The following is a 19,054-nucleotide window of genomic DNA, read 5'->3' as shown; positions in this document are numbered from 1 at the left end:
AAATTGAAAGATAGCAAAGCTGTTGGCAGGATGTGCTTGTGAACTGGAGTTACCTGAGCCCCAGGCACTGGCTTGGGCTGAATCACACTGGTTCAACTGAAGATAACATAAGGTGCAAATTCTTATTTAGTGGAAGAGTAATGAAGTAATCCTAAAGGTGTCCTTGGCGTGAGTCGACAGTAGAAAGACACTGGTTTGTCAGAATAACTAAGAACCAGCAAGGGCAAGATAGCATAGTTCGAGAAGACAAGGAGAAAGGATAAAAATGAAAGATCTTGGTGTATCAGCAGCAAATATTCTAGAGATTAACCTTGGCAAAGTTGTGGACCCTGTGCTTGGAAACATGCAGATAGCCCTGCGAATGGGAGAAATCGCCTGGCCAACATGAGCTTCTGTTCTTATGTATTAAACTTTATTTTTGTTGATGTTCAGGAAATGTCCTGGACACTGACTGGGTATGCACTTGGATTTTAGCCTTATATGAACCAAATGGTGTGAATTATATGTTTTAACTAAACTAATAAAGCTAGTTGATACAGACTTGTTTCTTGCCCTCTTTGTGCCAAGCCAATAACTGTTGTTGAGGGTGATAACCAAGCACATTAATTGGTGTCTCTAGGTGGGCCATTGACCAGAAGCGGTTTCACTGCCCGATGGACCCAGATTAACTCCAAAAAGAAAACACCCAAAGAGGTGCCAGTAAGGACAAGGAATTAAAACAAACAGTGGAAATTCCACTGGGGTAACACCAGAGTCAGGCAATGTGTGTGGACTTGAGGAGCATTGAGTCCGTGGGAACTTGAGTCGGGCCTGATTGGCAAAGCACCGAGAGAACTTGAGTCTGGGGTTAAGTGAGTTAGCTTGTACCACACAGAGACAGTAACTCGAGGACCAATGAATCAGTGGGAATGCAAATCTGACTTAACCCCAGATGATAAAGTGAAGGGGACCTCCTAGTCCTGGGGACTTTGTTGTTTTGATTGGAGGGTACTCCTCCAAACGTATATAACGGGAAAGTGGCTGCATATGGGGAGTATGCTGATCACACACTGGTGAGGGGAAAGCTGCTGGGGAAACACTTTGGAAGTCTGTTACATTTAAAAAGCTGCAGGTAGCTGTGTCAGAGTCTGTTGAAGGACTTGGCAACCAGCCTGCTGGAGAAACTGGGACTTTGATAGATGACCTTCCAAAGGAGATAAGCTCCTAAAATTAAAAAAAACTAAAAATTGTTTCTGGAAAAATTGTTTCCAGAGAAAACTAAAAATGAAAAGTTATGAGATATGCTACAGGATATTAAAGAGAGAAAAATAAACATAAGGAGGCATTTAAACAAGATCGTGAAGAGAAAGAGACATTGAAAAAGCAATGCAATGATTTGAAGACTGCTATGACTGTAGTGTATAAACCAGATCAGGAAGAGTAAAACTGGAAATCGCTGTTCAGAGGATTGGTGCATGCTTTTGGACCTGAAATAGGGATGGCTGTGATATAGAATGACGAGATTTAGCAAGTGGATACGCTAGGTACAGCATGGAAGATAAACAGGAATGGAACTCCCTGTCCCTTTTCAAGAGAAAAGCCCTGTCTGCTTTGACAACTACTGCAGTGACCAGTCGAACCAGAGGGGGGAATGCTCAGGCAAGCACCACCATGTTATCAGATAATTTAATTTACCAGGAAACACCCCATGAATGTCACATGGTGATAGCAAATGATCCCAAGGGGCCATTTCTATCAAAACAAAAAGGAGGGAATACTAGGAAAAAGATAGAAAATGAAAAAAAATCTAAATGTTGCCTTTCCTCTTTATTGGCATTTTTCAGACTCAGGTCCTGTAAGATCAGAATAATCTATTCTATAGATTCTAGAACAGTTCACACAAACTGAAAGATAGCAAACATAACACCACTTTCAGAAAGGAGATGAAGTGACCTAGAGCATTGGGCCTGTTAATCTGATAGAAGTATGAAAGATACTAGAATCTATTATAAGGATGTGATAACTGGACAGAAACTAAAGGTAAGATTAGACAGAGTTGAAATAGATTTGCAAAAATTTGATTCAAATGCATAAATTGAAGGGTCACTAAGATTAGGAATTAAATATCCATAATTTGGTATTTACGTGAATAAGCATAAAGGAAAAGGATAGCACTCAAAGGAATTGAATGGGAGTAGGCCACTCAGCCTCTTGAACCTGTTCTGTGCCACTTAATGGCTTCATGATCTGTGGCCTGACTTCACATGCTTGCCTTTGGCCCATATCTCTTAATATCTTTGCAAAATAAAAAATATATCCATCTCAGATTTAATATTAATAATTGAACCAGCATCCACTGTCATTTGTGAAGAGAGTTCCAAATCGCTACCACCCTGTGTCTAGAAGTGCTTCCTAACATCCCTCCTGGATGCCCTAATTCTCCGACTATGCCTAGTTCATGAATCCCCAGAAATCGGAAATAGTTGGTCTACTCAGTGTTTTCCTGATAGTATTTTGAAGACTTTGATCATATCATCCCTTACCTTCTAAATTCTAGAGAAAACAGACTTAATTATATAACCTCTGCTCATACCTGGACTTTAGGGGTTAAGTTATCATTCTTGTAAACCTATACTGTACTCCTCCGAAGTTTCCTTAAGGTGTGGTGCCCAGATCTGCTCACAGTACTCCCAGTGCAATCTAACCAGGGTTTTGTACTACTTCTGTGTCCTTGTACTCCAGTCCTCTTGACATAGATATCAACATTCCATTAGCTTCCTTGATTATTTTCTGCACCTGAACCCCAAGCCTCCTTGGACATATCCTGTATTTAAACTTCATAGCATGTAGAGAGTAACTGATCTATCCTTTTTTGATATAAAATGGAAAACCTCACATTTATTTACATTGAATACCATCTACCACAGTTTTACCCATTCACTTACTCCAGCCCTTTATAATTTTATGCTATCACCTACTCTGTCTATAATGCCATGTAGTTCTTAATATGAATGAGATCAGAGAATCTTGGATTGAAGCTAAGCCACAACAAAGAGTAGCAAAGATTGGTGTAAGTTTTTAAAGACCCTCCAGTTGTAGTGGTAATGTTGGCTGCAGTATAAATCCAGAGATTTTTACACGGCCTGTAAAAATGGAGAATCTCAATTTCTAAACTGACTGGAGAGTGAAATCAGCACAAATACTGTGGAGGGGCAGATTCCTGGAGTGTGTACAGAATAGATTTCTGGAGAAGAGTGTTGAGCTAATTAGTCATAAGACTACTTCAGATTTGGTGTTCATAATGTGAAAGAGCTAACTAATAATCCTGCTGAGGCTGAGATGGATTATCCACTTGGTGCTTTTGGCTGAAGATTACTGCAAATGCTTCAACCTTATCTTTTCTACTGATGTGATAGGCTCTTCCATAATTGAGGATGGGACTTGTGGGGTGCATGGTCAATGTTGAGAATTTCCATGATGTGGAGGTGCTCGTGTTGGACTGGATTGGACAAGGTCAAAAATCACATGACACCAGGGTATAGTCCAACAGGTTTATTTGAAATCACAAGCCTTCAGAGCCCCCATTCCTTCTTCAGATGCTAGTCCCCCTGATTGTATACCAGTGTGTTGCCATCACTGCTGGGTCTGTATTGCCATTGAGACAGGACATATCCAGGGATGGTGATGTCTGGGACATAGTCAAATGAATAGAGTCATATCTTACAGACAATGTTAGGCTGTTCTCCAAATCAGGCTCTTGAGATGGAGTTGAACTATCAGCCATGACTCAGGTGAGCATGCTGGCCACTGAGTGAGAGGCAGACGCACGCATGCACACGCACATGTAATTGCAATAGCCTCCAAATACTTAACTATGTAAGAAACTTCAGGTGATGGTAATTTTTTTTCTCACTTCTGTGAGCAATACTTGAATTATGAAATTATAGCTGCTGCCCAGACAGTGAGATACTTTCAACCATCAGTCTGTTACAGGGCAAGGGGAGAGTTTGTTCAGAGCGGTGATTTCCCCAGACAGCAAGTTATCAGTTGTAGAATAACATGATTGAACACCAAAATGATCAGTTAGTTCCACAGAAATAAGAATGTTGCTACATAATTCTGATAGATTTATAAAGATTTTTATTGTGCTAACCAGTTTATCCAGATAAAATTCACATTTAGCATCAGATATATATTCCATGTTTCTTAATTATGCTTCCCACTCAAGTGCACTCATGATGTACCAATTGTAAAACAGTAACAAATAAATAAATGTTATTTCATTTGTAAATCTAGTTATTAATAACTTGTATTTCTTTTTACAAATGTTACCTGTGCAATTTATATAAAATTATTTTAATAGAGGTAAATAAGCTAATTTTTGAAAGATGTTTTAATTTAGAATTGTCAGAATATTAAACAATATCTAGGATAGAATGTAATTCAGTGCACATCATCACCATAAAGAAAAGTTGTCCATGATGAAAATTAATAGGATGTAATTACAGAATTGTTTTGTAACTATTGTACTCAGTCTTGCCTGTATTGCTTCCTTGTAACCTTAAAGGCTGCTGATAGTAGCAAGAGGTTCCAGCCAGAAAAAATATGATGGAACAATGTGTTCAGTTATACCTGGAGACTGCACTGCTGTGAGTCATTGAGTTTGATTTTTACATAATTTGTATAAAAATACACTGTTTTCACTGTAATTACTATAGATGCAGTTGAATTTGGCTGGGAGACATTGTTGTAGATTCAGTCTAATTGCTGCATTTCCCAGACATGTTTCAGAGAGTCTGTTCCCTGCAAGTCCAGCCCAAAATCCATCCATCCATTTCCAACTGATTGGTAGAAAGAGTGATGACAACAGCTTTCCATAAGTGGCAGTATTGTTCATGTTTCTGGTCAAACCAGAGTGGAACAAAGACATCATCCATTTAGGTAGTCATCTGCCTTCCTGTTCTTGCCACCAAAGTGGATAACCATACATTTATCCACATTAAACTGCATTTGCCATGATCTGACCACTCACCTAACCTGTCCAGGTCATCCTGTAATCTTCTAACATCCTCCTCACATTTCACCCTGCCACCCAGTTTAATATCATCAGCAAATTTGCTAATGTTATTACTAATACCATCTTCTATATCATTAATATATATTGTAAAAAGCTGCAGTCCCAGCACTGATCCCTGCGGTACCCCCTGGTCACTGCCTGCCATTCCAAAATGGAGCCATTTATCACTACTCTTTGTTTCCTGTCAGCCATCCAACTTTCAATCCAAGTTATTACTTTGCCCCCAATACCATGTGCCCTAATTTTGCTCACTAATCTCCTATGTGGGACTTTATCAAAAGCTTTCTGAAAGTCCAGGTACACTACACCTACTGGATCTCCCTCATCCATCTTCAGAGTTACATCCTCAAAAAATTCTAGAAGATTAGTCAAACATGATTTCCCCTTCATAAATCCATGCTGACTCTAACCCATCCTGTTACTACTATCCAGATGTGTCGTAATTTCATCCTTTATAATAGACTCCAGCATCTTTCCCACCACCGAGGTCAGACTAACTGGTTTATAATTTCCTGCTTTCTCTCTCCCATCTTTCTTAAAATTTGGTACAACATTAGCCACCCTCCAGTCCACAGGAACTGATCCCGAATCTATCGAACTCTGGAAAATAATCACCAACGCATCCACGATTTCTCGAGCCTCCACCCTCAGTACCCTGGGATGTAGACCATCAGGCCCCGGGGACTTAACAACCTTCAGACTTAACAATCTCTCCAGCACAAATTCCTGGCAAATATAAATTCCCTTAAGTTCAGGTCCTTCAGCCACATTTACCTCAGGGAGATAGCTCGTGTCTTCCCCAGTGAACACAGATCTGAAGTACCAATTCAATTCTTGTACCATTTCTTTGTTCCCTGTAATATATTCCCCTGTTTCTGTCTTCAAGGGCCCAATTTTAGTCTTAGCCATTTTTTTTTGCCTTTCTCATACCTAAAAAAGTTTTTACTATCCTCCTTTATATTTTTGGCCAGTTTACCTTGGTACCTCATTTTTTCTCTGCATATTTCCTTCTTAGTAATCCTCTGTTGCTCTTTAAAAGCTTCCCAGTCCTCCGTTTTCCCACTTATCTTTGCTATGTTAATGTTTTTCTCTTTTAACTTAATATGTTTCTTAACTTCCCTCGTCAGCCATGGCCACCCATGCCTCCTCCTGGGATCTTTCTTCCTTTTTGGAATGAACTGATCCTGCATCTTCTGCATTATACACAGAAATATCTGCCATTGTTCCTCCACGGTCATCCCTGCTAAGGTATTGCACCATTGAACTTTGGCCAGCTCCTCCCTCATAGCTCCATAGTTCCCTTTATTCAACAGAAATATTGTCACTTCCCATTGTACCCTCTCCCTCTCAAACTGCAGATTGAAGCTTATTGTATTATGGTCACTACTTCCCAATGGCTCCTTCACTTCGAGGTCCTTGATCAGTTCTGGTTCGTTGCACAATACCAGATCCAGAATTGCCTTCTCCCTGGTCGGCTCCAGCACCAGCTGTTCTAAGAATCCATCTCGGAGGCGCTGCACAAAGTCTCTTTCTTGAGGTACGATACCATCCCGATTCTCCCAGTCTACCTGCATGTTGAAATCCCCCATAACAACTGTAGTAACATCTTTGCGACAGGCCAATTTCAGCTCCTGATTCAACTTACATCCGACATCCAGACTACTGTTTGGGGGCCTGTAGATAACTCCCAAGAGGGTCTTTTTACCCTTAGAATTTCTCAGCTCTGTCCATACTGACCCTACATCCTGTGATTCTAGGTCCCCCCGCACAAGGGACTGAATATCATCACTTACCAACATGGCCACCCACCCCCTCTGCCCATCAGTCTGTCCTTATGATAGCACGTGTAGCCTTGAATATTCATTTCCCAGGCCCTGTCCACTTGAAGCCACATCTCAGTTATCCCCACAATATCGTATCTGCCAATTTCCAAAAGAGCCTCAAGCTCATCCATCTTATTTCTAATGCTTTGTGCATTCATGTATAGTATTTTTAATTTGTTACTGCCCTCACCTTTCCCATCAACCCCTATTTCACTCAACCTTACAGCATGATCCCTTTCCGAGTTTTCTGCCTCATTGATACAGTTGTCTTTCTTGACTTCCCTTGTTCTAACTCTCCCTTCAATTTCCTTCTTAAACCTCCAGTTTGTCCTTTTCCCCTCCCCCCCCCCCCCCGCAACTTAGTTTAAACGTAGCTGTGTTGCAGTAGCGAACCTGTCTGCCAGAATGCTGGTGCCCAACCTATTAAGGTGCTAACCATCTCTCTTGTGTAATTTATGCTTACCACAAAACATACCCCAGTGATCCAAGAATTTAAATCCTTGCTTCCTGCACCAGTTCCCCAGCCATACATTCAAGTCCATTATCTCCCTGTTTCTGGCCTCACCAGCCCGAGGAACTGGAAGCAAACCGGAGATAACCACCTTGGACGTCCTGCTTTTCAGCCTTCTTCCTAGTTCTCCGAAGTTCTGCTGTAGTATGTTCCTCCTCTTCTTCCTGACATAATTTGTGCCGACATGTACCACCACCACTGGCTCTTCACCCTCGTCCTTGAGGATTTCCTGCACTCTGTCTGTGATGTCTTTCACCCTGGCACCAGGAAGGCAACACACCATCCTTAAATCCCGTCTGCTGCCACAAAAACCCCGGTCAGTTTCTCTCAGTATGGAGTCCCCTATTACCACGGCTCTGTGCGATGTCCAACTCTTCCGCTCTGCCTCTGCGCCAACTTTTGATTAACAGACCTGGCCACCTTGCGGACTGGCAGTGTCATTTGTCTCTACTGTTTCCAAAAGATTCAATTTGTTCCTGACAGGTACTTCCCCCGGGGTCTCTTGCACCTGTTTCCTCTCTGCCTTCCTCATCGTCTGCTCTCTTCTGGTATGGTCGGTGTAATAACCTCACTTGAAGGTCTTGTCCAGAAAGATCTCGTTCTCTCAAATGAGCCTAAGGTCCTCAAGTTCTTTCATGAGAGCTGCAATATGTTCTGTCAGTAGCTGAACGTGCACACACTTTCCACACTTATACGAGCCAGACACACGACATCAAGCACGTAGCACACTGAACCAGCTTGGCAGTCATGTCTTCACCTTCTTCAACTGTGGCGTAATCACTTCACTCAACCTCCTTGTCAAAGACTCCTGAGCTAAAGCCTCACACTTCAATCCACAGGAACTTCCTTGGACCCTCTTTCTTGGGCAAGTCTGTGAACTTTTAATTTAGGTTAGAGGAGGAGGGTGGGATTATAGTGATTCTAGACCACAAATCATTCATATCAGTAAAGCCATGCCAGGTACTGAGGCCAACACATTAACATTTCAATGTCTTTTTCTCAAGCTCAATCATTTCTATACTCTGAATGTGGGTATGGTGACAGTTTGAACGACCACTCCCCATAACACTTTCATCTTCAGCACCCTACAATATGAACGAAGCACATTATTTAATGAGATTTAAGAAATCTGTTTCATTATAGTTCCTATAAATTGCATATTATGAATTTTAGAATGAAAATGAGAGTTAATGAATTTAGTGCAAAGGCACTTGTTGTCACTTTTGAGAAGATGTAGGAGGACAAGACAGGATAATGGAGGTTAGGATTAGTGTTTAGAGGCGGAGCCATAAGATCACAAGAAATAGGAGTGGAAGTAAGGCCATTCAGCCCATCGAGTCCATTCCACCATTCATTCATGGCTGATGGGCATTTCAATACCACTTACCCGCACTCTCCCCATATCCCTTAATTCCTCGTGAGATTAAGAATTTACTAATCTCTGCCTTGAAGAAATTTAACATCCTGGCCTTACTGCGCCCCATTGCAGTGAATTCCACAGGCCCACCACTTTCTGGCTGATTTCTGTTCTAAATTGACTCTCTAATTCTGAGACTGTGTCCATGAGTCCTAGTATCCCCGCCTGATGGAAACAATTTCCCAGCATTCACCCTTTCTAAGCCATGCATTATCTTGTAAGTTTCTGTTAGATCTCCCCTCAATTTTCTAAACTCTAACAAATACAATCCCAGGATCCTCAGCCGTTCACCATATGTTAGGCCTACCATTCCAGGGATCATCTGTGGACACGCTCCAGTGCCAGTATGTCCTTCCTGAGGTGTGGAGGCCAAAACTGGACACAGTATTCTAAATGGGCCTAACAAACGTCAAATTTCCTGTTCCTTGGATGCTGCCTGACCTGCTGTGCTTTAACCAGCAACACATGTTCAACACTAACCAGAACTTTATAAAGTCTCAGTAGCACATTGCTGCTTTTACATTCCAACCTTCTTGAAATAAAAGACAACATTACATTTGCTTTCTTAATCACAGACTCCAACCTGCAAGTCAACCTTTAGAGAATCCTGTACTAGCACTCCCAGATCCCTTTGTACTTTGGCTTTATGAACTTTCTCACTGTTTATGCAATAGTCCATGCCCGTGTTCTTTTTTCCAAAGTGCAAGACCTCGCATTTGCTCACATTGAATTTCATCAGCATTTCTTGGACCATTCCCCTAAACTATCTAAATCTTTCTGTAGCCTTCCTACCTCCTCAGAACGAACTACCTGCCTGTCCAGCTAACTTCGTATCATTGGCGAACTTCGCCAGAATGTCCCCAGTCTCTTCATCCACATCATTGATATATAAAGTGAATAGCTGCTGCCCCAACACTGAACCCTGCGGGACACCACATGTCACTAGCTGCTATTCCGAAAAAGAACCTTTTATCCCAACTCTCTGCCTTCTGTCAGATAGCCAATCCTCAATCCATGCCAGTAACTCACCTTGAACACTATGACCTCTCGAGAGCAATCATGATGAGCTTGCTTTTCCAAAAGGAACGCTGACTATATTTGCATGGCATATACATCACAGAAGAACCAATGAACTTGGGATATCAACTATTCACTGTGATGTTTAAGCTCACCAGTAGTAGGTTCCTGTTCTATCAGCTTCACTGCAAAAACTGGCTTTAACTAACTCTTGTTCCCTATTTAAGCACCAACAATTGTGTATAATTCTGATTGCCAAACTATAGGAAGGATGTGGAGACTTTAGATAGGGTGCAAAAGAGGTTTACCAGGATAATGCCTGGATTAGAGTGTATTACCAATAAGGAGAGGTTGAACAAACTTGGATTGTTTCTGCCAGAGCATCAGAGGCTGAGGGACGACCTGATAGAAGTATATAAAAGTATGAGAGGCATGGATAAGGTTGATAGTTGAGAATTTCTCAGGGTGGAAATGTCAAGTACTAGAGTCATATGTTCAAGTTAAAGGGAGAACGTTTAAAGAAGATGTGCAAGGAAACATTTTTACACAGGGTGGTAGGTGCATGGAACATGCTACCAAGGGAGTTGGTAGAAGCAGATACATTGGCAGCATTTCAGAGGCATTTAGACAGTCAGATGAACAGGCATAGATTAGAGGGATATGGACCATGTGCAGGCAGATGCAATTAGTTTAGATTGGCATCATGGTCATCACAGATATATGGGTGGAAGGGCCTGTTCCTCTTCTGTTACGTATTCTATGTTAGCACTCAGTTGGAGGATTGTGTACAGTTATAGGTGCCACATTTCAAGGAAGATGTGAATACATTGGAGAGTGCAGAAGCGAATTACAAGAATGGTTCCCAGAATGAAAAACTTCAGTTGAGGATAGATTGAAGAAATTCAAGCTTCATGAGCAAGCTGGATAGAGTAGCTAGGGAGAATTTGTTCATACTCATGAAAGGGACAAGAATGAGGGAGCATAGATTTAAAGTGATGTGAAAAAGAAACAAGGGTGATGCAAGAAAAGACTTTTTCACTTCAGTGAGTAGTTAGGGTCTGGAATGCACTGCCTGGAAAGGTGGTGGAGGCAGGTTCAACTAAGACATTCCAGAGAATCAATGTTTAGATAGAAAGAGTATGCAAAGGGATGGAGAAAAAGCAGGAGATTGGAATGCTAAACAGCCTGTTCCTGTGCTGTCCAGTTCTATGTTCTATGATCTCTCCAGTCAACTACACTTGAAACTGGAGGTTGGAAAACTAACCACGGTCCCGTACACGGACAAGCTCACTGTCAGGATCCTGTCCAGTTCATTGAATGTTCCCTTGAATGGGTGGTCCTTGGGCCCAACTTAAACTCTCCATCCTGATTCAGATATTATGGCATTGTGTGTGTCCACCATAAGCTTGTGTAGCACAAAATGAAGCTATTCAGTTGAATGAGTCAGACCAAGTAACTGTAAAGGAGGAATCCAGCTACAGAATACATAACAATGGACTGTGTGAGATAGAGTGTGTATATGTGTGTATCTCTTTCAGTAGGTCATGGCATATGACTGATGGCACTTGAGTCTATATTTGAGCTGGGAGGTCATACCATAGACCTGAGCTATGACCTACATAGCCAGAACCAGAATGAAAAAGGACTGCCCTTCAGAGAGCAGGTATGTTTGAAAAGCTATCAGAATGAAAAAGATTATCTACGTACTATCTATTCATTATTGTGTTGTTCAGGGTTGTATGGTGAAGATTCTTTTGGTGTTAGAATTTAATCTTGATGTTATAGCACTTATTTTCTTACCCTCCATTCTTCCACATATTCGAAATAGAACATAGAACAATACAGCACAGAACAGACCCGTCGGCCCACGATGTTGTGCCGAACATCTATCCTAGATTAAGCACCCATCCATGTACCTATCCAATTGCCGCTTAAAGGCCGCCAATGATTCTGACTCTACCACTCCCACGGGCAGCGCATTCCATGCCCCCACCACTCTCTGGGTAAAGAACCCACCCCTGACATCTCCCCTATACCTTCCACCCTTCACCTTAAATTTATGTCCCCTTGTAACACTCTGTTGTACCCGGGGAAAAAGTTTCTGACTGTCTACTCTATCTATTCCTCTGATCATCTTATAAACCTCTATCAAGTCACCCCTCATCCTTCGCCGTTCCAACGAGAAAAGGCCGAGAACTCTCAACCTATCCTCGTACGACCTATTCTCCATTCCAGGCAACATCCTGGTAAATCTTCTCTGCACCCTCTCCAAAGCTTCCACATCTTTCCTAAAGTGAGGTGACCAGAACTGCACACAGTACTCCAAATGTGGCCTAACCAAAGTCCTGTACAGCTGCAACATCACTTCACAACTCTTGAATTCAATCCCTCTGCTAATGAACGCTAATACACCATAGGCCTTCTTACAAGCTCTATCCACCTGAGTGGCAACTTTCAAAGATCTATGTACATAGACCCCAAGATCCCTCTGTTCCTCCACCTGACTAAGAACCCTACAGTTAACCCTGTATTCCGCATTCTCATTTGTTCTTCCAAAATGGACAACCTCACACTTGACAGGGTTGAACTCCATCTGCCACTCCTCAGCCCAGCTCTGCATCATATCTAAGTCCCTTTGCAGCTGACAACAGCCCTCCTCACTGTCCACAACTCCACCAATCTTCATATCATCTGCAAATTTACTGACCCACCCTTCGACTCCCTCATCCAAGTCATTAATAAAAATTACAAACAGCAGAGGACCCAGAACTGATCCCTGCGGAACTCCACTTGTAACTGGGCTCCAGGCTGAATATTTACCATCTACCACCACTCTCTGACTTCGACCGGTTAGCCAGTTTTCTATCCAATTGGCCAAATTTCCCTCTATCCCATGCCTCCTGACTTTCCGCATAAGCCTACCATGGGGAACCTTATCAAATGCCTTACTAAAATCCATGTACACTACGTCCACTGCTCTACCCTCATCCACATGCTTGGTCACCTCCTCAAAGAATTCAATAAGACTTGTAAGGCAAGACCTACCCTTCACAAATCTGTGCTGGCTGTCCCTAATCAAGCAGTGTCTTTCCAGATACTCATAAATCTTATCCCTCAGTACCCTTTCCATTACTTTGCCTACCACAGAAGTAAGACTAACTGGCCTGTAATTCCCGGGGTTATCCCTATTCCCTTTTTTGAACAGGGGCACAACATTCGCCACTCTCCAGTCCCTGGTACCACCCCCATTGACAGTGAAGACGAAAAGATCATTGCCAACGGTACTGCAATTTCCTCTCTTGCTTCCCACATAATCCTAGGATATATCCTGTCAGGCCTGGGGGACTTGTCTATCCTCAAGTTGTTCAAAATGACCAACACATCTTCCTTCCTAACAAGTATCTCTTCTAGCTTACCATCCGTTTCACACTCTCCTCTTCAACAATACGGTCCCTCTCGTTCGTAATTACTGAAGAAAAGTACTCATTCAAGACCTCTCCTATCTCTTCCGACTCGATGCACAATCTCCCACTGCTGTCCTTGATCGGACCTACCCTCGTTCTCGTCATTCTCATGTTTCTCACATATGCATAAAATGCTTTGGGGTTATCCTTGATCCTACCCGCCAAAGATTTTTCATGCCCTCTCTTAGCTCTCCTAATCCCTTTCTTCAGGTCCCTTCTGGCTATCCTGTATCCCTCCACTGCTCTGACTGAACCCTGTTTCCTCAACCTTATGTAAGCCTCCTTCTTCCTCTTTACTAGACATTCAACCTCCCTCGTCAACCAAGGCTCCCTTACACGACCATTTCTTTCCTGCCTGATAGGTACATACATATCAAGGACGCGTCGTATCTATTCCTTGAAAAAGTTCCACATTTCCACCACATCCTTCCCTGACAGCCTATGCTCCCAACTTATGCTCCTCAAATCCTGTCTTACAGCATCGTAATTTCCCTTCCCCCAATTGTAAAATCTACCCTGTTGTGCGCACCTATCTCTCTCCATAACCAAGGTGAAAGTCACAGAATTGTGGTCACCATCACCAAAATGTTCACCCACTAACAAGCCCATCACTTGTCCCGGTTCATTACTGAGTACCAAATCCAATATGGCCTCCCCTCTGGTTGGACAATCTGGTTGGAAATGTTTGTGCTCTATCAAGTCAGATCCTAATGGATATCTGGTTGGCCCTGTATTCTCTCATATGGCATGAGAATGTCTTGCTGCTCCACTAGAACTGGGATTTTTCTGCCATTGAGAGAAAATGTCTTTCCAGCTACACAAAGGGAAAAGCTCAGGTGTCCATGGCTTTTTCTCCATCATGCTGGGCAGCTAAGTATCCTCTAGCCACCCAAAAGAGTAATATTAGGCCTGAAGAGTTTAAATAAGTCTGTCAGTTTTCCAAATCCCTCTGTTTGGTCTGAGAATTTGAGATTGCAGATGAATTAAACAGGTATTTTAGATCATTCATCATGGCAGAAGATAGAAGCAACATCCCAGAAGCAGAAAAAAACAGGAAATGGAAAGGAAGGAAGAACTCTGGAAAATCACAATCACCAGAGAAGTGGGACTTTCTAAATTGTTGGAACTGTGGCTGATGATTGTTTGCATCCCGATGGAGTGTTAAAAAAATTGTCAGTGAGATAGTTGACGCAAAGATTTTAATTTTCCAAAACTTTCTTGATTCGGTGAAGGTATAAATCATATGTAATCCTATTATTCAGAAAAGGAGGGAGACAGAAAGAAGGAAACTCCAAGCCAGTTAGCTTAATATATATTTTCAGGAAAATGTTGGAAGCTGTTATTGAAGAAGCTATCACAAGGAATTTGATAACTTCAAGACAATCAGGCAGAGTCAGCATGGTTTTTTTGAATGGGTTATGTTGAACCAATCTGTTGGAATTCTTTAAGGACGAAACACGAGCTGTGGGTAAAGGCAAACTGGTGAATGAATTATTGTGAAAAGTAAATGCTCATGATGTAGGGAGTACCATATTGGCACGGAGAGACAACTGAGTGGCTAGCAGGAAGCAGACTTTAGGCATCAATGGCTCTTTTTTTCGAATTGGACCCTCAGCTGTTTACAATTTATGTGATGAATGATTTGGAGGAAGGGACAGATTTGCTGATGATTCAAGGACAGGTAATAAAGTAAATTGTGAAAAGGTCATAAAGAGGCTACAAAAAGGTATAACTAAGTTGTGATTGGTCAAAGATCTGGCAAATGGAATGTCATGTAGGAAAATGTGTAATTGTCCATTTTGGCAGGGAAAATAAAACAATCTAAATTATGGAAAAATTGTAAAGCTCAGAGATGCAGAGGGATCTGTTTGTCCTAGATCATGAATCACAGAAGCTTAGTATACAGCTACTACAAGTAGTTAAGAAAGCTAATAGAATGTTATGAGTTATATTTTGGGGAACTGAGTACAAAAGTTGTGAGGTTATGCAATGACAGTATTCAGTAAGAGAAAATTTACCGTTGCCCTTAACATCCAATGGCGTTACCATTGCTGCATCTCCCACTACCAAGATCCTGGGGGTTACCATTGACCAGAAACTGTACTGGACTAGCCTGCAAATACACAGCAGATCAAAGACGGCATGGTGGCTCAGTGGCTAACATTGTTGCCTCGCAGTGCCAGGGATCCGGGTTCGATTCCAGCCTTGGGCGACTGTCTCTGTGGAGTTTGCACATTCTCCCTGTGTCTGTATGGGTTTCCTCTGGGTGCTCTGGTTAGGTGAAGATGTGTAGCTTAGGTGAATTGGACATGCTAAATTTCCCATAGTGTTCAGGATGTGTAGGTTATGTGCAATAGTCAGGGGTAAATATACAGTAATATGGTAGGGGAATGCGTCTTGGTGGATTACTCTTCGGAGGGTTGGTGTGGATTTGTTGGGCCAAATGGTCTGTTTCCACACTGTCGGGATTCTATGATTCTGTGAAGACATCCTGCATCATGTAACTAACTAGGAGAAAGTGAGGACTGCAGATGCTGGAGATCAGAGTCAAGAGTGTGCTGCTGGAAAAGCACAGCAGGTCAAGCAGTATCCAAGGAGCAGGAGAATCGACATTTTGGGTATAAGCCCTTCATCAGGAATCTCTGCCTGGCTTCCCAGAGCCTGTCCGCCATCTCCAAGGCACGATTCAAGATTCTGATGGAATACTCTCCACTTGCGTGGATGAGTGCAGATCCAACACTGAAATGACTGAAGCTATGCAGGGCAAAGTGGCTTACTTAATTGGCACCCCATCCATCACCTTCAACATTGATGCTTCACTACCAAAACGCAGTGGTGTCAGTGTTCACCGTCCACACAATGTAATAATTCACTCAGGTTCCTTCAAAGCATCTGCCATACCCATGACCATTACTGTTGAGAAGAACAGATACACCACCTGCAAGCTCCTTCAGTGTTGTTGGGTAGAAATCCTGGAATTACTCCCTAACAGCATGTGTATGTCCCTACACCCAAGGACTGCAGTGGTTCATTAAGGCAGCTCACCACCACTTTCTCCAGAGATGGGGATGGGTAATAAATTCTGGCCCAGTCAGTTATGCCCACATCCTATGAGTGAATAATAAAAAAAATGTTTCTGTTTCCAATTTCCAATGTTCAGCAGGAATAGGCTGAGCTGGAATATCTGGATGAGGGAATGATAGATCATGTTTTATGTTAGTATTTCACATTCTTCCTGAATACAGGCTATGGACATGGTGTAGTCTGATTCAAATTGCCTTTAAAATACACACATCAGAAAATTCAAAGCACAAAGAAGATCATTTACAATTAGCCAGCGATTTGTGCAGTGACTTATTCTCATGTAAAAATGACCTGCATTAATTTACACATTGCAATAATTATGCCTGTACTATTCGTTTAGTCCAAACACAATGCAAACATAGAACAATGCAATGCAGAACAGGCCCTTTGACCCTCAATGTTGCACCGAGCTATGAACTAATCCAAGCCCATCACCCTACACTATCCCATCATCATCCATGTGCTTATCCAAGGACTGTTTAAATGCCCCTAATGTGGCTGAGTTAACTACATTGGCAGGTAGGGCATTCCATGCCCTTACCATTCTCTGTGTAAAGAACCTACCTCTGACATCTGTCCTAAATCTATCACCCCTCAATTTGTAGTATGCCCCCTCGTACAAGCAGACGTCATCATCCTAGGAAAAAGACTTTCGTTGTCCACTCTGCCTAATCCTCTAATCAGTCGATGATGTTCTGGCAGTTTCAATTCATTGAAAGCATGCACTACATTCAAAGTTTAAGATATTATCAATACTGCTGTCAGAGAGCTCCAGCAACAAGTTTAAACTAGAGAAGGTGTTGCAAATCTCACTCCATCCAGTTCTTGATACTCTCAAATTACTAAATGTTGTGAACCAGGAGCAGTGACATCTGACCTTTACTCCCCAACCTGTTGTTCTCTGAATGAAGGAAGACATTCAGCGTCAATATCTGCTGCACCATTTTTAGTGTGACTGTAGGTAATCTGTGACCTAACTTCACTGAAACAAGACTAGATCAAGACCAGGTTCTAGTAATTTCAAACTTTATAACTTACTTTCTTGCTGAAAGCTAAATCAAATCTAATCCAAATTATTAACTTCACACCTGAAACAAATCCTAATGAGTTCCTCCCACACTGCTGTATAGTTTAAATTATGTGCACATTTCATTTATGAATTCCACCTTAACACTGCAGTATTCCGAATGGCAACATTGAAATGGATGCAGTTATAATATTTACAAGGCACAAATGCCGAGCTGAGACTGTGCACTCTGGGCTGTCTGGAGTTTTTCATTTCAGTTCTGCTGGTTTGATGAGGGTCTGTATTTGAAAATTTCCCATTTTGGCCCAGGAATTTTCATTCATTCTGATTGAGAAATTAAATCAGAGCTTGCCGACTGAATTGCCAGAGTTGCAATGATTTTATAGTCTGCACTGTGAGAATTCAGTGAAGGTAATGAATGGAAAAGTTTCATCAATAAATAACAGTTGGATACAGAAAGGAAATGAGCTGCACATGTCACAGCAAATTTCAAAAGGTGGTTTGGAGACATAAGTGTTTTCAAGTCACCAAACTGTCAGGTCTGTTTTAGTACACAAGGGAAAAAAGGGGGCTGCAGAGGAGATTCACTGGGAGTTTCTTGGGAATGAGCAATGAAGAGAGACTGGATTAACTCAGTTTGTTCTCTTTAGGGAAAAGAAGAATGTCAGGGAGACCTGGTAAAGATGTATAAGATAATGAGGGGCCTTGACAGAGTGAGGAGGAAGCAGCTGTTCCCCTTAGCTGGAGGGTCACTAATAGGTGGCATAATTTTAAGGTGGAAAACAGGAGGTTTTGAGGTGGGAGTCTGGACTGTACTGCCTGGGAAGGTGGTTGAGGTGGAAAACCTCACAACCTTTAAAAGATACTTGTATAGCAATTGAAATGTCATCACATTCAAACCTATGGGTTTAGTGCAGGAAAGTAAGATTTATGTAGATTTAGCATCATTTTAACAGAACAGACTTGGTGGGCCTTTTTCTGTAATCTATGATTCTGTGGTGCTAATAAATGGGATCTAGGGAGAAGCTCCTTCGTGAACCCCAATATTTAAATGGAGATTGCACAGATGACGATGCAACAAGATCATCCCCCTTAATATTGCTTCTTCCTCACTAGGTTAATTTAAAGAACCCAAATGCAAGCTTTGTTGCATTGTAATTCTCTGCAAGTCACTCCAGTGAACTGAGACTCAAGAATCCTTTCGCCCTCCAAGGTGGTATAAAAGATCTCACTGCAAGTTTGGAAGAAGAACAGGGGAACTCTCCTCAGGCCAATATTTATCCCTCACTCAGTAACCATCAGAAACAGATTGCCTGGTCATCATGAAGCCTTGCAGTCTTAATGCTAACTTCTTTTGATTAGGGAATCTAGATTTAGCTCTGCTTCAGCAGGGTTTGGAAATAATTTTGTTTAAATAAGAATCTAGAAGGAGGAAGTGAAAATTAGAGTTCATAATGCAATCTCATAGTGTCCCTTGATACTGAGAGACAAATTGCATTGTAATAATGGATAAGATGCATTAATCTGAGATCAGAGACTATTTTAAGAGCCTGCATGATGCTTCAGGGTTATGGCTCACTGTAAACTCATCAAAAAGCTTAGCGTTCACAGACTAATATCCTATTTTACTTTATTTTCTATATATACTTTCAAAT

The sequence above is a fragment of the Hemiscyllium ocellatum genome, chromosome 36 (assembly GCF_020745735.1).
Source record: "Hemiscyllium ocellatum isolate sHemOce1 chromosome 36, sHemOce1.pat.X.cur, whole genome shotgun sequence".
Taxonomy (NCBI): domain Eukaryota; kingdom Metazoa; phylum Chordata; class Chondrichthyes; order Orectolobiformes; family Hemiscylliidae; genus Hemiscyllium; species Hemiscyllium ocellatum.
The sequence above is the reverse complement of the archived record's forward strand: the minus strand, read 5'-3'. Positions refer to the sequence as shown.